Source organism: Delphinapterus leucas, chromosome 7, assembly GCF_059928025.1.
Source record: "Delphinapterus leucas isolate spDelLeu-1000000601 "Yukka" chromosome 7, BTC_Dleu_Yukka2, whole genome shotgun sequence".
In the NCBI taxonomy this organism is placed as follows: domain Eukaryota; kingdom Metazoa; phylum Chordata; class Mammalia; order Artiodactyla; family Monodontidae; genus Delphinapterus; species Delphinapterus leucas.
Window position 1 is genome coordinate 33,636,812 of NC_143135.1, and position 18,601 is coordinate 33,655,412.

At 39.4% G+C, this 18,601-nt stretch overlaps 1 pseudogene; it reads left to right on the forward strand.

Moving 5' to 3' along the window:
* Positions 1–1,602: 1,602 nt before the first annotated feature.
* Positions 1,603–18,019, forward strand: LOC111179760 (transmembrane protein 59-like; annotated as a pseudogene).
* Positions 18,020–18,601: the final 582 nt, after the last annotated feature.

Genomic DNA, 18,601 nt, shown 5'->3' on the forward strand with positions numbered 1-18,601 from the left:
TTGTGGCCTTTTGAAGATCCTCTTGGGTTTTCTATACATGATCATGTCATCTGCAATAATGACTAAATTTTTTCTTTCCAATCATTTTGCATTTTATTTCAATTATATTTCTATACTAGCAATGGGCAATTAGAAGGTGAAATGTTAAAACATCCTCATTTACAATAACATCAAAATATTTACGAATATATTTAATGATAGATGTGAATGACCTGCTCACTAAAAAAGATTGCAAAGAGAAAATAAAGAAGATCTAAATGGAAAAAAAGAAGATCATTAATAAATATTTCTTAAAGAATAAATAAAAGTGTTTGTCACTGGAAGGTCTGTTACCTAGTTACCTTCTAGTTACCATCTCAGACATCTCAAAACACTGCATCAGGGACCACAGCACAACTCTATGTACTGAGAGTGTCATATAATTGTAATGTTTTTCTTTAAGTTTTGTAGAGTGATTCCATACAAACAAACAAAAAAGTGCTGTTCTGTTTAGGATGACAGCAAGAAAAGTGGAAAGAGCTGGAACTAAGGACAAATGAAACTATCAAGGGATAGAGTAGGTGGAGACAGAGGAGAGGAAAGTATTTAACATTATTAAACTTTGAGTTGATTGTTACAAATTGCAAGCCTTGTTAGAATTTACTGAAAAGGGAGGAGTGCTAGGAAAGGAAAAATTAAAATTCAAACTTTGTTCTAGGATATTATCAGTAGAGTCTAGAAAGGTGGGAAGAGTGGTCATGGAAGAAATGAACAAAATCCTGAGTGAAGACAAAAAGACAAGTCAACTTACCTGAAGTAAGTAGACTAAAAAGATCACAAGTAGATTCTATTCTCATACCTTCCTGCTAATTCCTAATGTTGTTTGTTTATTCATGCTCTTCAGCAGATGCTGCAAGATCTCAAGCAGTCCTTCAGCAAGGGGTTCCTGAACCATGACACCTACACTAGATATGGAACTGAACGGAGATCAAAACCAGCACTGCAGGAAGGAAGAGAATAATGTGTCTTGTGGAGCAGTTGGAAATAATATTGCTCGAGTACTGAAAAGTCAAAATTGTTTGGAAGATGGTATAATTTGAAGAGAAGCTAAGAAGGACCTAGGAAACCACTGAAGATTATGAGTTGGAGAAGGAGAATGATAAATATGTCTTCAGGAAGATTAACTACAGTAACTTAAAAAAATATACTTGAGAAAGAAGAGGCTACAAGCATAAAGGTAGGAAGGAAGGCTAATCCAAATACACTAAGTCCCCTACATACGAACCTTCAAGTTGTGAACTTTCAAAGATGCAAATGTACGTTCGCGTGTCCAATCAACATAAGTTAGCTCGTGTGTCTGGTGTACATTGTCACATACATGCATCCTCTATGAGTCCTTGTGCTTTTGTGTACTTTACTGTACAGTACTGTACAGAGTACAGTAGTATAGTATGTTTATTTCAAGCCCAGGATGTCTGGAAGCAAGCGTAAAAGCAGCGGTGATGCAGCTGGTACTGCTAAGAAGCACGTGTGATTACGATGGAACAAAAGTGAAAATAATTGAGAGAGTGGAGTGAGGCGAAAAGATGGTAGACGTTCTTATAACATGAATCAACCATCGGCATGATTCTAAAGAACAAGGACAAAATCATGGAACATGTGAAGTCTGTTGTGCTGATGATGTCGATAATAATATGGAAGAAGCGTGGAAAAGTGACAGAGGAGATGGAGAAACGCCTCAATGTGTGGATGCAGGATCCATATTGGTGTCGAGTCCCGCTCAGCTTAATGCTGATTCAAGAGAAAGCCAAAAGGCTTTATGAAGACTTGAAGAAGAAACACGGTGAAGAATCAGAGGGCACATTTTTTAATGCCAGCCATGGCTGGTTTCATTGGTTCAAGGCTAGAGCCAAACTTCACAATGTAAAAGTAAGTAGGGAGGCAGCAGGTATTTACCTGAGCAGGTTTTTAATGTGGATGAGACAGAACTGTACTGGAAGAGGATGCCAGACCAAAGTTACATCAGTAAGGAGGAAAAGTTGATGCCAAGCTATAAAGCAGTAAATGATAGTCTAACTTTGTTGTTTGGTGGCAATGCTTCTGGCGATATGAAGCTGAAGCCTCTCTTAGTTTATCATTCAGAGAATCCAAGAACCCTTAAAAACATAACCAAGGGCTTTCTTCCTGTTGTGTGGAAGAGTAACCCCAAAGCCTGGGTTACACAGGCCATTTTCCAGGACTGGTTTTTCCACCACTTTATCCTAGAGGTAGAGAAACATTGCTTGGAGAGAAGGATGTCCCATTCAACATTCTTTTGCTGCTTGACAATGCTCTGGGCCACCCCCGATTCATGGACGACTTTCATCCCGTGTCAAAGTAGTGCATCTGCCACCAAATACTACGTTGCTCATCTAACCTATGGACCAGGGAGTTATAGCGACTTTCAAGAAATATTATTTACATCACACTTTTCCTCAGGCAGTAAAAGCGAGTGATGAATCAGGAACAACCTTGCAACAATTTTGGAAGGACTATAACGTCTACAAGGCCATAAAAACATTGACTTTGCTTAGTGTGAGGTTATGGCCGTCACCATGAATGGGGTTTGGAAGAACCTTTAGCCACAGTTTGTTCACGATTTTTGTGGATTTGGGAAGGTGGATGAGGAGTCCAAAGAGATCTTCAGCAACTTAGTGATCCTCAGCGAGAAGCTGGAGGTAGATCTGCAAGAGGACGGCTTCATTGAACTCCTTGCTGTGCAACACGAGGAGCTTACTAATGAAGACCTGATGGAATTGGAGGCCCAGAGAAAGGATGAAGAGGGACAAGAGGAAGAAGTAACTGAAGAACCAGAGAGATTCACGATGCAGGAAATGGCAAGAGGATTTTCTTTACGTGAGGAGGCACTGCTAGTTTTTGAGGCACAGGATGCAAACACAGAACGGTACACGAAGGTTGCAGCAGCCGTTCAGAACGCAATCCAGTGCTACCGTGTCATCTATGATGAGAAAAAAAGAGCTGCTACCCAGGCATCACTGAATCATTTGTCCAAGGGAGTAGAGAGAATTGAATCCAGCAAGGAACCAGATCCTGTGCCATCAACGTCAGGCGTGAGTGAAATTGCAGCTTGCCCTCCGTCTCCTATTGCTGAGGATCCCTCAGCTCTACCATCTCCCACCTCTTCTCCCTCCTCCAGTCAGTAACTCTCTTCTTGCCTGTTCACTCGATGCCAGCCCCTGGATGCCAGCTGTTGTACTGGACTGCTGTACTTTTCAAGGTACTGTGCTGGAAGATGTTTTTTATGTATTATTTGTGTGAAAAGTATTATAAACCTATTACAGTACGGTACTCTATAGCCGATTGTGTTAGTTGGGTACCTAGGCTAACTTTGTTGGACTTACGAACAAATTGGACTTATGAACTTGCTCTCAGAATGGAACTCATTTGTTCATAGGGGAATTACTGTAAAGGAAAAGGATTCATGATTAGAGCAATGAGGGAAAATAAAGGAAGTAGTTATGAAGAGACACATTCTAAAGGAAGTGTAAATATACTTTATATTTACAAAATTACAGAATGAAATTAAAGATGATGGCATGATATTACTTCTGAAAATGCATATATTTAAAATAAAGTTGAGAGAAAAGACGGTATTTTTCATAGTTTTAGAGACACATTCTATAATTTGCTATTCACTGGACTGCAACAGATGTTTAATTTTTTTTTTTTTTTTTGCGGTACGCGGGCCCCTCACTGTTGTGGCCTCTCCCATTGCGGAGCACAGGCTCCGGACGCACAGGCTCAGTGGCCATGGCTCATGGGCCTAGCCGCTCCACGGCATGTGGGATCTTCCCAGACCGGGGCACGAACCCGTGTCCCCTGCATCGGCAGGCGGACTCTCAACCACTGCACCACCAGGGAAGCCCCAGATGTTTAATTTTTACATTGTAAATGCCATGTGGTCTCAAATTATTTGCCTTTTCTTAACTATTAAATACTCTTACAAAATAAATGCTCTTCTTGAATACACTTTTTTTTTTTTAAACTCTTCACTGAGTAGTAGGGGGAAGGCAGGAAGAATTGTAAGAAATTATAATTAAAACATAGAAAGGCTGGTTTAATTTGTGTACTTAAATTTCAAATATCTGAGTTTACTGGAAGAGATTGTTCATTCATTAATTTCAAGATCACAAATTTCTTTTTGACTAGGGCTGTCAGATTCAGCAAATAAAGTTAACAATGAATAATTTTTTAGTTTAAGTATGTCCCAGATGTTTCAAATATTTGTCATACTCTAATCTGCTAACTCTATTCCTGTCATGTAACTTTTTTCAGTTAAAGAAAAACAAAATAATTAAATATCCTGTGTGTGTGTGTGTGTGTGTGTGTGTGTGTGTGTTATTCCTAACAGAGATTTGTACATACAGAACATCAGTTATAGCTTCTATGGTCTCTTTCCTGAAGTCGTCAAGACAATGGCTTGATCCATTCAGGTAAAACAGAAACAAAACAACAAGAAAAAAACATCTTTTGGGGGACATGTTATTACAAATAAGAACAGTGATTTCTTTTTTTTTAATAGGATAATGTCAAATGTTGATTCCATTCTAACCTGAAATACTATGCAACACAAAACTGAAAATTTGGGAGCTATTTTAAGCCTCAAGATGCCAAAAAAGTTAAAATTTAAAAAGTATATGTTTAGGACTTCACTGGTGGCACAGTGGTTGAGAATCTGCCTGCCAATGCAGGGGCCATGGGTTTGAGCCCTGGTCTGGGAAGATCCCACATGCTGCAGAGCAACTAAGCCCGTGCACCACAACTACTGAAGCCCATGAGCCTAGAGCCTGTGCTCCGCCACAAGAGAAGCCACCGTAATGAGAAGCCTGTGCACCGCAACAAAGAGCTCCTACTCTCTGCAACTAGAGAAAGCCCATGTGCAACAATGAAGACTCAGTGCAGCCAAAAATAAAAATAAATAAATTTATTTTTAAAAAGTATATGTTTAAATGTTTTATGAATCTTTGAAAGATTAAATTTTCATATATTGTAGGAATTAAATTCAAGTTAACCCTTGGTGTAAGAAATAGATCCTTTGTCCCAAATGAATCTATCTCAGCTTTATAGACCTTTGTATTTTAATGTGCTGTGGATGTGATCTTTGGCTGATGGCATTTGGAAAAAGCTGGAGTTTAGTTTGAAATGTATAGACATTTTCTGTTTTGAAGACAGAGAGGTAATAATCTGCAGAAGTCTAGTTGCCAACAAGACTATTAAGGTCAGAAGAATTAGAAATTTAAATGCTCAAAGACATATAGATATAGTTATATAATGTAAAATAAACTTGCTAATGGCTTACAAGGCTGGGCTGAAGGCTTGAATCATTTAAACACATCAGCATACATTGCAAATCTGAATAATTTATTTTCACAGTTGAGCTTTGCCAAAAAAACAGCTTTTAAAAGATTGCATAGTGGGCTTCCCTGGTGGCACAGTGGTTGAGAGTCCGCCTGCCGAGGCAGGGGACACGGGTTCGTGCCCTGGTCCAGGAACATCCCACATGCCGCGGAGCGGCTGGGCCCGTGAGCCATGGCCGCTGAGCCTGCGCGTCCGGAGCCTGTGCTCCACAATGAGAGAGGCCACAACAGTGAGAGGCGCGCGTACCACAAAAAAAAAAAGAATATCCATTCCCACAACTTTGTGAAGAGACTCTTACACCTATGGAAATAGAAAGTGATATACAAAGATTAGCCAAGGTTTCTGAAATAAAAAGATTAAAATACAGAGAAGATTGCAATTAAATATACCTGTATATTCATGAAGAAAGAACATGAGAACTCAGTGAAAATTTCCGAATCCCCTTTCTAATTGTTCAGTGTTACTCATTTTCTTTCCCTCTCTCCCTCTTTCTCTAGTTATCACTGCTGTAGCTGCTGACATAGGTTATCACCATGACTTACACTTTAATCATTTATATTCCCAGAAGTTGTATTAGTCATGCAAACCAAGAAATGGTAAAGCGTTAAAAGAAACTTTAGATCTGGAATAGAAGTAACCCCATAGTCTCAGGCCTGGTCATATACTGCCTGGCGAATCTGAGCATGGGGTCACTTTAGGTCACCTAGAATATGCCCTCCTGTAGCTGAGGAAGCTAAAACCAAAGGAGATTAAGTACTGTCTGCCTGTGTTAGCTTTCATCCTCTCATAAGAGAAAGGACATGAATAATTATTGAGTACCCATTGTGAGTTTTCCATCTTGCGCACGTGATATTAATTCTTCTAAACAACGATTCTCTCTGAAGTATTATATTCTCCATTTCTCAGATGAGGATATTGAAGCTCAGTTTCTTATATTTCCCAGGTTTACTTACTCATGAAGGAATAAAACTGGCTCTCTCCCTCCTGATTAATTCATTTTTCTCTCCCTCTTTCCATTTTTTTGTTTTGTTCTCCTGCTTTACATTAAAACACTGAAGATGTGAACAACTAAAACCACTTAAAGGAGTAGAATACTATCATTCAAGCATTCAATTTCCATTAGTCATTTGTTACCAGAATACCAATAAATACCAGAATACTATACCTGAGTTTCTACTGGGCAAAACCAAAAAGGTAGTCTTACAGTACAGCTTTGGTAGACAATGGCAAAGTAAAGATGGCATGAGCCATGGGATGTAGGTTTCACATACTCATTCTGTAGAAAAAGCATACTTACCTGTGAACATACTCACGTTTGGAGACAGAAGGCAAAACAAAAGGCACAAACCGTACTTAAAGAGAATCATTCCTCTCCCCATATTCCCAGTTATTCTTAGCAGTGTCTGAGCTACACAGAGTTAAGACATCCTTGGCAGATATGCCATTCGTTATTTGTTAATTAAAAAACAAAAATGTAAATAAAAGTTAGAGAAATAATTTGAAATACACTAATGATTGAAATAGTCTAATCACACATTGTAAATCAAATATATATAGTTTAAAAATAAAAATTAAAAAAAGAAATAGTCCAATAATTCATTATATTACTAATTTATTATTTGGGAAATGGTGCTTTTGCCATTAGCACAGGTCAATGAAATGGCATAATTAATTAAATTATATACTTTTACATATAATTAATTAAAATTATATTTCTCAAATGACTCTATAGCCCAAGCAGACTAAGGCCCTCACTGTGTTATGTATCACAACGGCCAAGGGCATGATACACGGGTATACAAACAAGTAACTCTCAAATCCATGGCTAATATTAGATTATTTTTAGATTTTCTCTCTCCATTCCCAGAAACCCAGGGATTATGGCTCTACTTACTTCCTCATCAAGGATCCAACTGGTTTCTTGGATATTTCTAACTCGTTTCAGTAAATTCTAGTTCTATTTATTACCATCTCATTAATTCAAAAAATGCACATATCAATGAAATTTCCAAAATATACCTGGGCAAGGATCTTACTATAGTCATCTTTTATCAACTGGGAGAGGTTGAGACAGCCTTCAATGTGTGTGCACACACACATGCACAATCTTTAATAGGAATTGTCAATTGTGTTGATATTTATCAATGAAATGTTTCTTACAGTTAGTAGAAGTGACCATTTTGGGTGTATGATCATCCTTCTGTGATTTTTTAAATCCCCTAATCACTTGAAGAATGATCTTTCTCTCTTAAGAGACTGATGGAAAGTTAAGAATTTATTTAGCTATAAACAGCTGAAACCCCAACAAATAATGACTTAACATAATAGATGTTTGATCTCAGACTTCCAGCTTCCAAAACTGTGAGAAATAAATTTGTGTTGTTTCCAAGCTATCCAGTCTGTGGTATTTTGTTATATCAGCCTGAATGGACTAAGAAAGTTGATCTTGGGAAGCTGGGGTGCTATTCTAACATATCCCTGTTTCCTCTCTTTTGAACTTTCCTATCAAGCCCTCTAGGGTCAAACAATTCCTTCCCTGTCTCTGACTAGGTATTGTGCTGCTGGTTTTAACAAAAAGGGTTATGCCCTTCAGGGACTGGAGTCAGGAGAGATGTTCATATTACCTGAGAGCTGCGAGTCTGTACTAGAAGGCAGAGCTGAAATTTCTTTTTCTCCTAGGTGCAGTGTCCGCCCAAGAGATTCCCGGGGCATGGTTTCAGGAAGCTGATACCCTACAGTACAGCCACCTCAAACAAACAAGCCACCAAGCTGACCCTAACATCCTAAAAGACAGGGGCAATGTCAGTTATTTCACTTCTTGCACAATCCCCTTGTTATTTGCACATCTATTAATGGGCATTTTCAAAATTTGAAAATGTTAAAACCTTCAGGGATGAAATCAAATTCACTTTATGTAACTTCTGAAACGTAGGTCCCTTTAGCAAAAACCTTGAAAACCTACTCCAATGCAAACCTGAAGCTATATATACATGTTATCCACAAAGGAACACATTTTTCTCAGCCTTAGGGATTACGTGCTTGAATCCCTTGGAAGTGCATTTATATTAGCTGGACTGCTCCTCATGATAAGAATTCAATGGTTCACTATACAGCTAGACCCACTGTAGATCAGTAAATTTAATACGTGGAATAGAAATGTAGTGTCAGCCTCTGCAAAAGGTACGGTTTGCTGTGAAAATAATCTGTGCTGAAGGGCTAGAGAGCTACTATATTTCTGATCATTTCCTCTAGTCCCTTGTTCCCAGTGACTGCCAGCCTTAATAATGTCATTTCAAAAATTGTCTCCTGGGGCTTCCCTGGTGGCGCAGTGGTTGAGAAGCCTGCCTGCCGATGCCGGGGACACGGGTTCATGTCCCGGTCCGGGAGGATCCCACATGCCGCAGAGTGGCTGGGCCGGGCCCGTGAGCCATGGCCACTGAGCCTGCGCGTCCGGAGCCTGTGCTCCGCAGCGGGAAAGGCCACAACAGTGAGAGGCCTGCGTACCGCAAAAAAAAAAAAAAAAAATTGTCTCCTGGGAGACTACTGGGATTTTTGTTCTGCAATCTCATCTGATACAATTATTTGCAAATTTCTAGAAGTAAATTAGCTTACGTATCAATTTTTCTACCTGGCTGATTTAGAGCTATAACTAATTGCAATGAGTCTAAATTTTAATAAAAGAAACTTTTCACCTAGTCTAGCTCCACTAATAATTAAAAAATTCCCTTATTGCAGCCAAGGAGTCAATTTTGCACTAATGACTGGCAGGGAGTGAATTTTCATTAAGTTTGTATGCATGTGTATATGTGTGTGTGTGCAGTCACATCCACACCAGACAGTCACCATTTCTTCATCCAGTCTACTCTCCACCCATCTCCTTCTTAATCTCTGCCTTTATAAGCTGATTTGTATGGACTAACTCAGAGCTTTCAGCACCCTCTGTCTTCCATTTGGATTCACCCAAGGGGCAGCCCCAGCAGTTGCTCAAAAGGAGCAAGGACATAAGATCATGGTGTTAATTTCACTAGCTGTCTCTTTTCAAGTAATCTGTGTCTCTTGGTCAAAGGCATTTGTTCCAATAGAGATAAGGATCTTATGTGACTCTGTCCGTGGTCCTGTAATAATTTCTTTTATCCTTTCAGGCCTTGGTCAGGGAGATGGGAGATAGTCATATGGTTTGTGATCTTTAAAATGCACAAAGTCTGGAAGTTTTTTATTGTCACCTAAGTGGCAGTGGAAGGATACATAAAAGAAAAAAACAGAACCTTCCCTCTGACAAGTTTCCAGATGTCAATGGGAAAGAGACTACAAGATGGCAGCCCCTGGGATTAAGGGAGTTCCTTCCTGCTGAAGAATTCATTATAAAAAGGAGAGAAATTATTACCAAGGGGAATACCATGAAAACATGTACTCGGAGAAGAGGGTTGCCCAACACCAAATATCACAAAGGTTTTGGCTTTCAGGAAAGTAGAAATTTTCTTATATAAGATTTTCCAGGAGCTTCCTGTGATTTTTATGATGCTGAACATTGAACCAAAGAATATAAGTATTCAATAAAATTATAGTCTTCTAAATTAATCTGAGCATTTTATTGCTTCTTTGTTAATTAAGTCTTTTTTATAATTATGCTTGTGTTAGTCTGGCTTCCATGGCTTAATGTTTATACTCATCCCAATGGATCCAGGTTCTTTGGAGTCACACCTTATATAATTTAATGCTGAGTCATTTGAGTCATTTAATTATAATTAAATATAATTTAATGCTATAAACATATAATTTAATTTAATTCCCAAACTCACATAAAAAAATAAGTGTTCTAAAACTAATTCCTGGGTAAAATCCAGGAGTACAACCAATTCATCATTTCAAGATACAAGGATGACCCAAGTCATCTAAAAAAGTGGTTTATTTTAAAATCAAGTTCCTGAGCCCTGAGGGTAAGCAGTATGATGGGATGGTTAAGAACATCTGGTTCAGGGATATCAGGCAGATCTGGCTCCAGTCTTGACAGTTACTGACTCTGTGACCCTTGGCAAGTTACCCTCAAAAAACCTCAGTTTCATCACCTGTAAATAAGTAAATCTCTATATGGAGACAATAATACCTACCCCACAGGGTCATTGTACTTATTACATGAAAAAATTCAGGCAAACAGCACAAAATATGGCACTGAGTAAAAGTTCAATAAATTCAAATATTATCTATGAGAGATGCTATAAAAGGAGAGCTGAGACTGAGTGACATCCAGGAACACCATCCTACCTCCCAAAGCATCTCTGTTATCTAATTTCTGTTTTGGGACTTTAGGTAAGGTTCTATCTGAAGAGAGTTTTTCACTTTGTAAAAGAAAAATGATGAAAATTAATACTTCAAGAAAGTAATAATAACAAACATTCCTTGAGTATATGTAGGCACTATTCTGAATGGTCTCTGTGCACTAATTATTTAATTTTCACAGCACATTCTTGATAGGTACAATTACCTACAATTTATAGAAGAGCAAACTGAGGCACAGAGAAGCGATGTAATTTGATCGTCTACGCACCTAATAACCTGAAGTGCCAGGACCTGGAACCAGGAATACCAGCACCAGAGCCCACACACTTAGCTCCACCACTAGCCTGTCTTTCTGAGTATAAGTCATTCTCTACAGACCCCAAATTCCTCTTTCTCCGTAGTGTTTTTAAGGGAAGGATTACATCATTCACCTCATTGTCTAAAACAGGATATGGACTGGCTATAAAAGACTTGAAAAGATAGCTATCCAGGAACAAACGATGGTGGCCAAAAAATATTTCCAGGAGCCTAGATACATGTAAGATACTATGAATTATTCCAATGTAAAGTCATAAACTTTAAAGTCAGGCAAACCTGGTTCAAATTCAAGTGACTGCGTATTCTCTGTTAGGACTTTCAAGGTGGAAATTGATAAAAACTCAACTTTTTACTGGCATAAGGATTTAGTGACTGATTGGAAAGACATTGGATGACTCACATAATCTAGAACAAGGCCAGCAAAGAAACCTCAAGGATTGGGACAGAGAGCTCACTACCAAAAGAACTTTGTTCTCCTTTTATGTTTCCCCTGCATTCCTCCAGGACTGCCCTCAGCTCTGGGATTACATTCATAGCGCTCAAAGTCAATGATAAAGGAGGAGTTTTCACTGTCAGCTCCAGCACAAAATCCAGGTGAGTGACTCCAATTGCCCCAAGGTGGACCACTTCCCTCCCTTCCTATCCAATCACCCAGTCACTGTGACCAAGGAGGTGCACTCCTGTTTCCAGATGGGGAGGCCTATCACTGGAAGAATGGTAATAATGAGAATTTACCAAGTAGATGAAAACCATAGTTACCACAGAGACTAAGGCTGTTATCCGAGATCAGACGATTCTAGTCACCCTATTGGTTTATAAAGGATAAGTTGAGTAATGCCTGTAAAGCAACTGGAACACTATAGATGCTAAATAAATATTAGGTTCCTCAAGTTATAGAGCCCTTCTTCCAAGTCCTGGGAAAAGCTGATAAAGGACAAGAAGAACTAGATGAGAAGGAGTGTGCGTGTGTGTGTTTATTTTTCCCAACCACTGTACTTTTGAAGTATTAGACTCCATGACAAAGTTTCTTCACTCCATCCATCCCACCCTCGTCAGCTCAGGTAATGTTGTAGTGATTTGTGGGTCTCACTGTAGCTTCCAAGCACATCCGGTGGCTTGTTGCCCACGTGATCCACAGTAAGAAATACAACTTATATTTACAATAACCCTCATTATATATTACAAAACTGGAAAAACTTTTCACATAATATTACTCTTACTGGATGTGATTGATGTGCTCTCATATCTTGTGTTTTATCCGGTTCCTTTTTTAAGGCTGGTTTTGGATCACTCAATTGGTTTAAAGAGCCTTTAAAAGGTCATGACCTTTACTTTGAAAAAACACTAGTTTTGGTGGGAGTGAGGAGGATGGAGGATGGAGGATTGGGAGTCTGGATTTTCTCCCTCTATTAATATACTAGGTCCTTTCCCAGAGTTTTAAGGGTGCCCCCTTGTAGTTGGAGAAGCTGCGAAGCCCATGCTATTGATCATTTCCATAATGCATAGGTGAAATGGCAAAACGTGGAAAGACAAAACTTGGTGTTACTCTCACCTATAAGAAGAAAAGCAAAGGCTGATTTGCAGCATAAATGTTGTATTGGAGACCACAGGATTTGGAGTTATATGGACCTGGGTACAACTCTACTACTTACTATGTAATGATGCCATATAATTTAATATCTCCTGTCCTCAGCCATATCTTCTGTAAACTGGAAATCAGAATGACACAGTATCCTTCTCATAGGACTTTTTGGATAATTAAGTGCATTAACATATAAGAACTGAAATAACCTGCTGTATAATATAGTATGTAAATAAATTTCCTGAAACACAAATTTGCATTCACACTTTCTCATCTTATCAAAAAGTCTAGTGTCTATAACTTACTGAAGGCTTCCCCAGATATGACCAGAAATCCAAGTGCTTACTCTTGTCCAAAGATTATGTTCTCTCTCCTTGTCTCTGGAGCCAGAGCTCAGATATGCTCCCTGGAGGCTGGAGGATTGGAAAATTTCTTCTGCCACCTGAAGATGGTTGCTGCAAAACAATACACTATGTTATATGGACTTCATAGCTAGTGTCAAAGCCAAAGGCTAATTGACACAAATTATATAAGACAAGGATTTCCAAAGGGATCCTCTGCTTGTTTCTGCAGGCACATCTGAAGTGCACGGCTAGATCTGAATCACCTGCTCCAGACCTTGCAACTAGGGCTGATGCAAGTGCTTGTCCCGGGCTGCAGTGGATTTCTCTGGAGCTGGAGAGAATATCCTCTACCCGCAGTGCTGTGCTCAGCAGAAAATATTATTGCCTTGGAGGCAAGTGTGGAGCGGATACAGCATAATGTGGAGAGAGGAAAGAGGAGAGAGGATAATATTCCTACACCCCCATTCAGGAATGTCACTGCTGCTTTAGCATCCTTCTACTTTCTGGGCCCTGTCCTAAGGAGAGAGTAAAAACTACTCATTTAATTAGACATATATCACTGCCAGTTCCATTTGTCTTAAGTTCTTCTGGAAACAGGTTGGAAAGATCCCTAAGTAATCTGGAGGAGTGGGATGGAGGTTGAGTACACTATCAACTCAGATGGTTATAGCACATCAATGAAATTAGGACCTACTCCCATTTTGTTGTGTGCTATATCTATACTTTCTATAAAAGTGTAAAAATGTTGTCATAAATGTGTTGTCTGTGGTCCCAGATAACAATAGAAAAAAGCATGGCAGAGTGGAACGGACATGAGCTTTGAAATCCTTTATGGGTTTCAGTCATGATTCTGTCACGTACTATCTGTGTTATCTCAGGTAAGTTATTGACTTCTCTGAAATGGTTCCTTGTTGACAGTGAATCTATTGCATCTGCTTCATATGTGTCTTCTCTCACAAAATATAGAAAAGTATAATTGAAGCAAAGCATGGAAACTGCAAAAACAAACCAAATAAAGAAGAAAAGAAAAGAGCTTTGGTCACTGCTGTTGAAGGAGTTCATCCAGAGGACGTGATTGCTGGTTGACCCACAAGCTAGACCTGGGCAATCAGAAGCTCTTTATCTCCTCTCCTTTCCTTGAAATGTATGTTCTGCCCACTGTTCTCATAGTGGGAGCAATTTTAAGGATACAGCCTTGAGAGAGCAATGTGTAGTTGAGACCATCTGGACTGAATACGTGACTGAACTTATCAAGGCCTTTATATAAACTTTCAAGATTCTAGTGGGTAAATGCAGAGATCTACTCATTTTGTGGCCCTCCAAGACAAGTCTTGTATGTAACTTTCCTTGCTTATTAAATGTGCCACCTACCAATATGGAGTGGTCTACCTCTTTTTTTGACCTCTCCTTTCCCTCTCTGTACAGGGGCCAGTTGCAAATTTTACCCAGGTTTCGAACCAAACTCCCCAGGTTGCAAACCATCTACTGCCTGATTATTTGTCATTCATTTGGCCACGTGTATATGCAATCCTTTTCTATTAAGGGCAGTATTTCTCAACAAAGACACTACTGATAATTCTCTGTTGTCATGACCTGTCCTGTGCACTGTAGGATGTTTAGCAGCATCTCTGGCCTCTACCCACTGTATGTCAATAGAAACCTCACACTCCAGCCAGAGAATAACAGTAAAAAAATTTCTACAGACATGACCAAATGCTTCCCTCTATACTCATTTCAGAAATTCCTAGCCAATGAGACAAATATAATTTCCTACTAAATAAATAGAAAATTCCAAATTCTCATTTTCCTGGCTTTCCTTGCAGTTGAGGCTCAGGGATGTAATCCAGTCTGCTCCAGTCACAGGCACCCAAGCTGCTCTTTGAATCATATGTTAGTAATGCAAAACATGGTAACTGCGCAGAGTCTATTCTCCAGCGGGTGGCGTCAGTGGTAAGGCTGAATCAGTAGTAACCTACACCATGTATCCAAAGCTAGTGCCATGGACCAGTGTTGATGGTGTCTGCATAGTATACTGTGGTGCCCATGACCAAGAGAGTGCAGTGATGTCTAGACCAGACAAGTTCTTCAGTGTCATTTAGGGCATTGTCCTTGGCTACATAGATTCTAACCATTTTCAGAGATCCTGAGAGCTGCTCAATAACCTTTGAACAAATGTTCTGCTCAAATGACAGTTATTACTGTTGCTTCCACTTAGTAATCCTGGCTGATACAGTAGCTATTGCATAAATTCAGATGTTTTAGGAAGCTTTGACAAATGACTATGAAATATATATAATTGTTTCCAAGTGAATGTTGTAATACTCTCCTTGAGAGAGGCTGGCCAACCTTTATTGATGTCTGCACGTTGGAAGAGAAACATCATAGATAGGTATTTCATGATACATTAGAGAAAGAGATGTTACTGATTCTGATAGATAGAGGTTGTTTTTAAAGAGAAAAGCTAGCTGGAAAGAAAGAGAAAGTGTGCCCTTTGCTATATTTTTGCATGGATTTTACAAGGTTCTTGTACAATATGACACTGTTATTCCTGAAAGATGATAACTGGTCCAGTGCCAAGCTCTTAAAAGGCTCTCAGGAAAGGCTTCTTAACTTGACTATACAGAGCAACATATATGAAAAGCCCCTAATCATATTTTTACCGCTTTCTGAACAGAATGATGCTTTGGCTGGTGATTTTAGAATAGGAACTATTCTGTAGAAAACCACAACTTTTTATTCAGAGGCCTACAAATCCACTTCTTAACGCAAGATGCCTTCCGTGGTTCAGAGCTTAGGGAAAGGGGAATTGAAAAGATGCTGGGACATTAGAAAAAGGACTCATTTATCTCTATGGTGTTGTGCTTTTAAGCCAGGATCACACACTCCTTAGGGGGCAGGAAGGGATCCAATAGCTACCAGCCTTGGACACCTTATTCTTTTCATGGAAATACACTTAATTCTCTCACTTGACCCATACTCTTGCTTCTGCTCTCCCATAAGAAACTTCTGATCTTTTGTGTTTTATCTTTCATTCTCAGCCTACTTGAAGGTTATGGTTTTTCCTTGACTTTGAATCCCTAAGCTTCCTGAAGATTAACTTGCCCTCATGCAGAGAATTTTTTCTCATCTGGAGGCTTCAGGTGCCCACCTCTCCTTAGTCCAGCTCTATCCCACTACATCCTGGCACAAATCCACCAAAATGATGCTCCAGCCCACCCCCAAAATCAAAAAGTTACACCAAGTTTACCTGTGAGAAGGCCTGTTCCTGAGAAAACAAGATCTTCAATAATCACTTTGCTGTTCACATGAAACTAACACAACATCGTTAATGAACTATACTCCAATATAAACTAAAAAGTTAAAAAAAAAAAGAATGTCCAATGTGATGGTATTAGGAGGTAGGGCCTTTGATAGGTGCTTTAGTCTTGAGGGTGGGGCCCTCATGAATGGGATTAGTATTCTTATGAGACCTCACAGAACTCCCCAGCCCCCCCACCATGTAAAGATACAGTGAGAAGTCTGTGACCTAGAAGAGAGCCCTCATTTGACCATGCTGGCACCCTAATCTCAGACTTCCAGCCTCCAGAATTGTGAGAAATAAGTTTCTGTTGTTTTAAAAAAATAAATAAATAATAAAAGGCTCTGCACAGAGCTTCATAACCTCTTTGTGGACTTTTTGTTTTCAGGCTGATGATGGAAAAACAGTTATATTCCAGTCGAAGCCAGAAGTCCAGTATGCACCACAATTGGAGCAGGAGGCCTAAAATTTCGAAAGAACCGTCGCCAAGCAAAATGTCCTCAGATCTTCAAACGAGAAGTTCACAAGCACATAGGAACTATCTTGAAGACGGAGAAAGTGATGACTTTTTAAGATGCCTCTCTCTTATTCTGGGTGGATTTTAACCGTGACTCTTGTCCTCTCCTTGATGGTATTGCTCTGGATTTGTTGTGCAACTGTGGCTCCAGCTGCAGAGCAGTATGTTCCTTCTGAGGAGCTGAGTATCTGTGGTGACTTGGAATTTGTGAATGAACAAAAACTAAACAGATATCCAGCTTCTTCTCTTGTGGTTGTTAGATCTAAAGGTGAAGATCACGAAGAAGCAGGGCCTCTACCTGCAAAAATGAATCTTGCTCATTCAGAAATTTAAGGTTTTTATTTTTTTTAAAGAAAAGTGTAATAGACATCTAAATTTCCATTCCACATAGTGCTTTTTAAAATGGTTTCATTGGATATAGGGCTTAAAAATCACTATTAAATGCAAATAAACTTAAAAAAAACAGGTACTTACCATCTCACCAAATCAGAAGTCTAGAGGTAGGACGGGCCAGCATTGAAGTGGCCATTCAGAAGTGCTACCAAAGACTTCTCCCAACTTTTCTGTCACCATTGCTGGGTTGGCAACTACTCTCCATGTGGTTGTGAGAATGGTGCCACAGCTGGAGACACAACAGCATTCTCACCAAAAAATAAATAAATAAAAGGCATGGGCAAAATGGGTTTCTACTTACATGGCTCCCTTTGATCAGGAAGGGAGATTATTCTCAGCATATCCCTCTCAAACTTGCCTACATCTCCAACTCCCAGACCAATAAATATCATGTGGCTGGGCATCTTATCACCCAAGCCCGTTTGGAATCCTGTTAGCAAGAAAGGAAGAGATGTGTTTAGATGTGCAACCAAAAATGCCTGCCAGCCTTGCCTTGAGCAGGAGTAGAGAAAGGCATGGCAGTGCGTGTGCTATCCTTGTTCTTTGTACATGTTTCTCAAAAAGTAACCAGAAAAGAATCAGAAGTTTGGAAACAGAACTTGAGTTTTATTCAAAGAGGGCTCTTCAGTATTAGTACCTGTGTAAATTGTAGTATGCAGTCCCAAACTGGAATCTCCTACTTGTAAGAGCATGCCTTTTGTTAAAGTCCCACGAGAAATCATCTTTAGCTACTAAGACCAACATCTCTGCTCTTGTTTCCTTTCATCATATTTGTGCCGCAATATAAGGCAGGAGTGACGGCAGCAGCAGCAGAGCTGAAGCGTCCACATGAAGATGAATCACACCAGTGCTTTTTTCTGCAGGACCCTGGAGCATAGCACATGTTGGGGTGAGCGCTGCATGTGGAGAGGAATGAGACACAGGCAGATGGAAACCTTGTTTCTTATGAGTTATGCAGCCCCGAGAAGCCGTGGTGATAAGTGTTTAAAAAGCAAGGGATTCAGCTGAAAACTGTTCTGACTGCACCACAGAAAACCCTGTTGACTTGCTGGGATATTTGCTAAAATAGAAGGCTTTAGGATAGACATCTAAAGCAGAATTTATCACAGCACACAAAGCCTTCAGTCAATACTCGTGGCCTTATAACATACTTTGCAATTGCCTGTGTGAATGGACTGGGTTGCGCTGAAATAACCCTCACATCAGAGAAACTTCTTTGTGAAGTTTTACTTTCTTGGTAACATCTGCTCAAGAAAACAGTCTTGAACCTGAGTCATCAGCCTTATTTCATCTCAAGTAAGTTCATTTTATAAATCTTGATGTTAAAAAAGGAGCACAGCGCTGTTAGTAGTGATTGTTTTTTTAAATAGATAAGGATGGCAATTGTAATAATGTAAAAATGTACAGGAAACATTTTCATTAATGTTTTATTCATCAGACTGCATAAAATAGATAATAATAATGTTGATCATTAC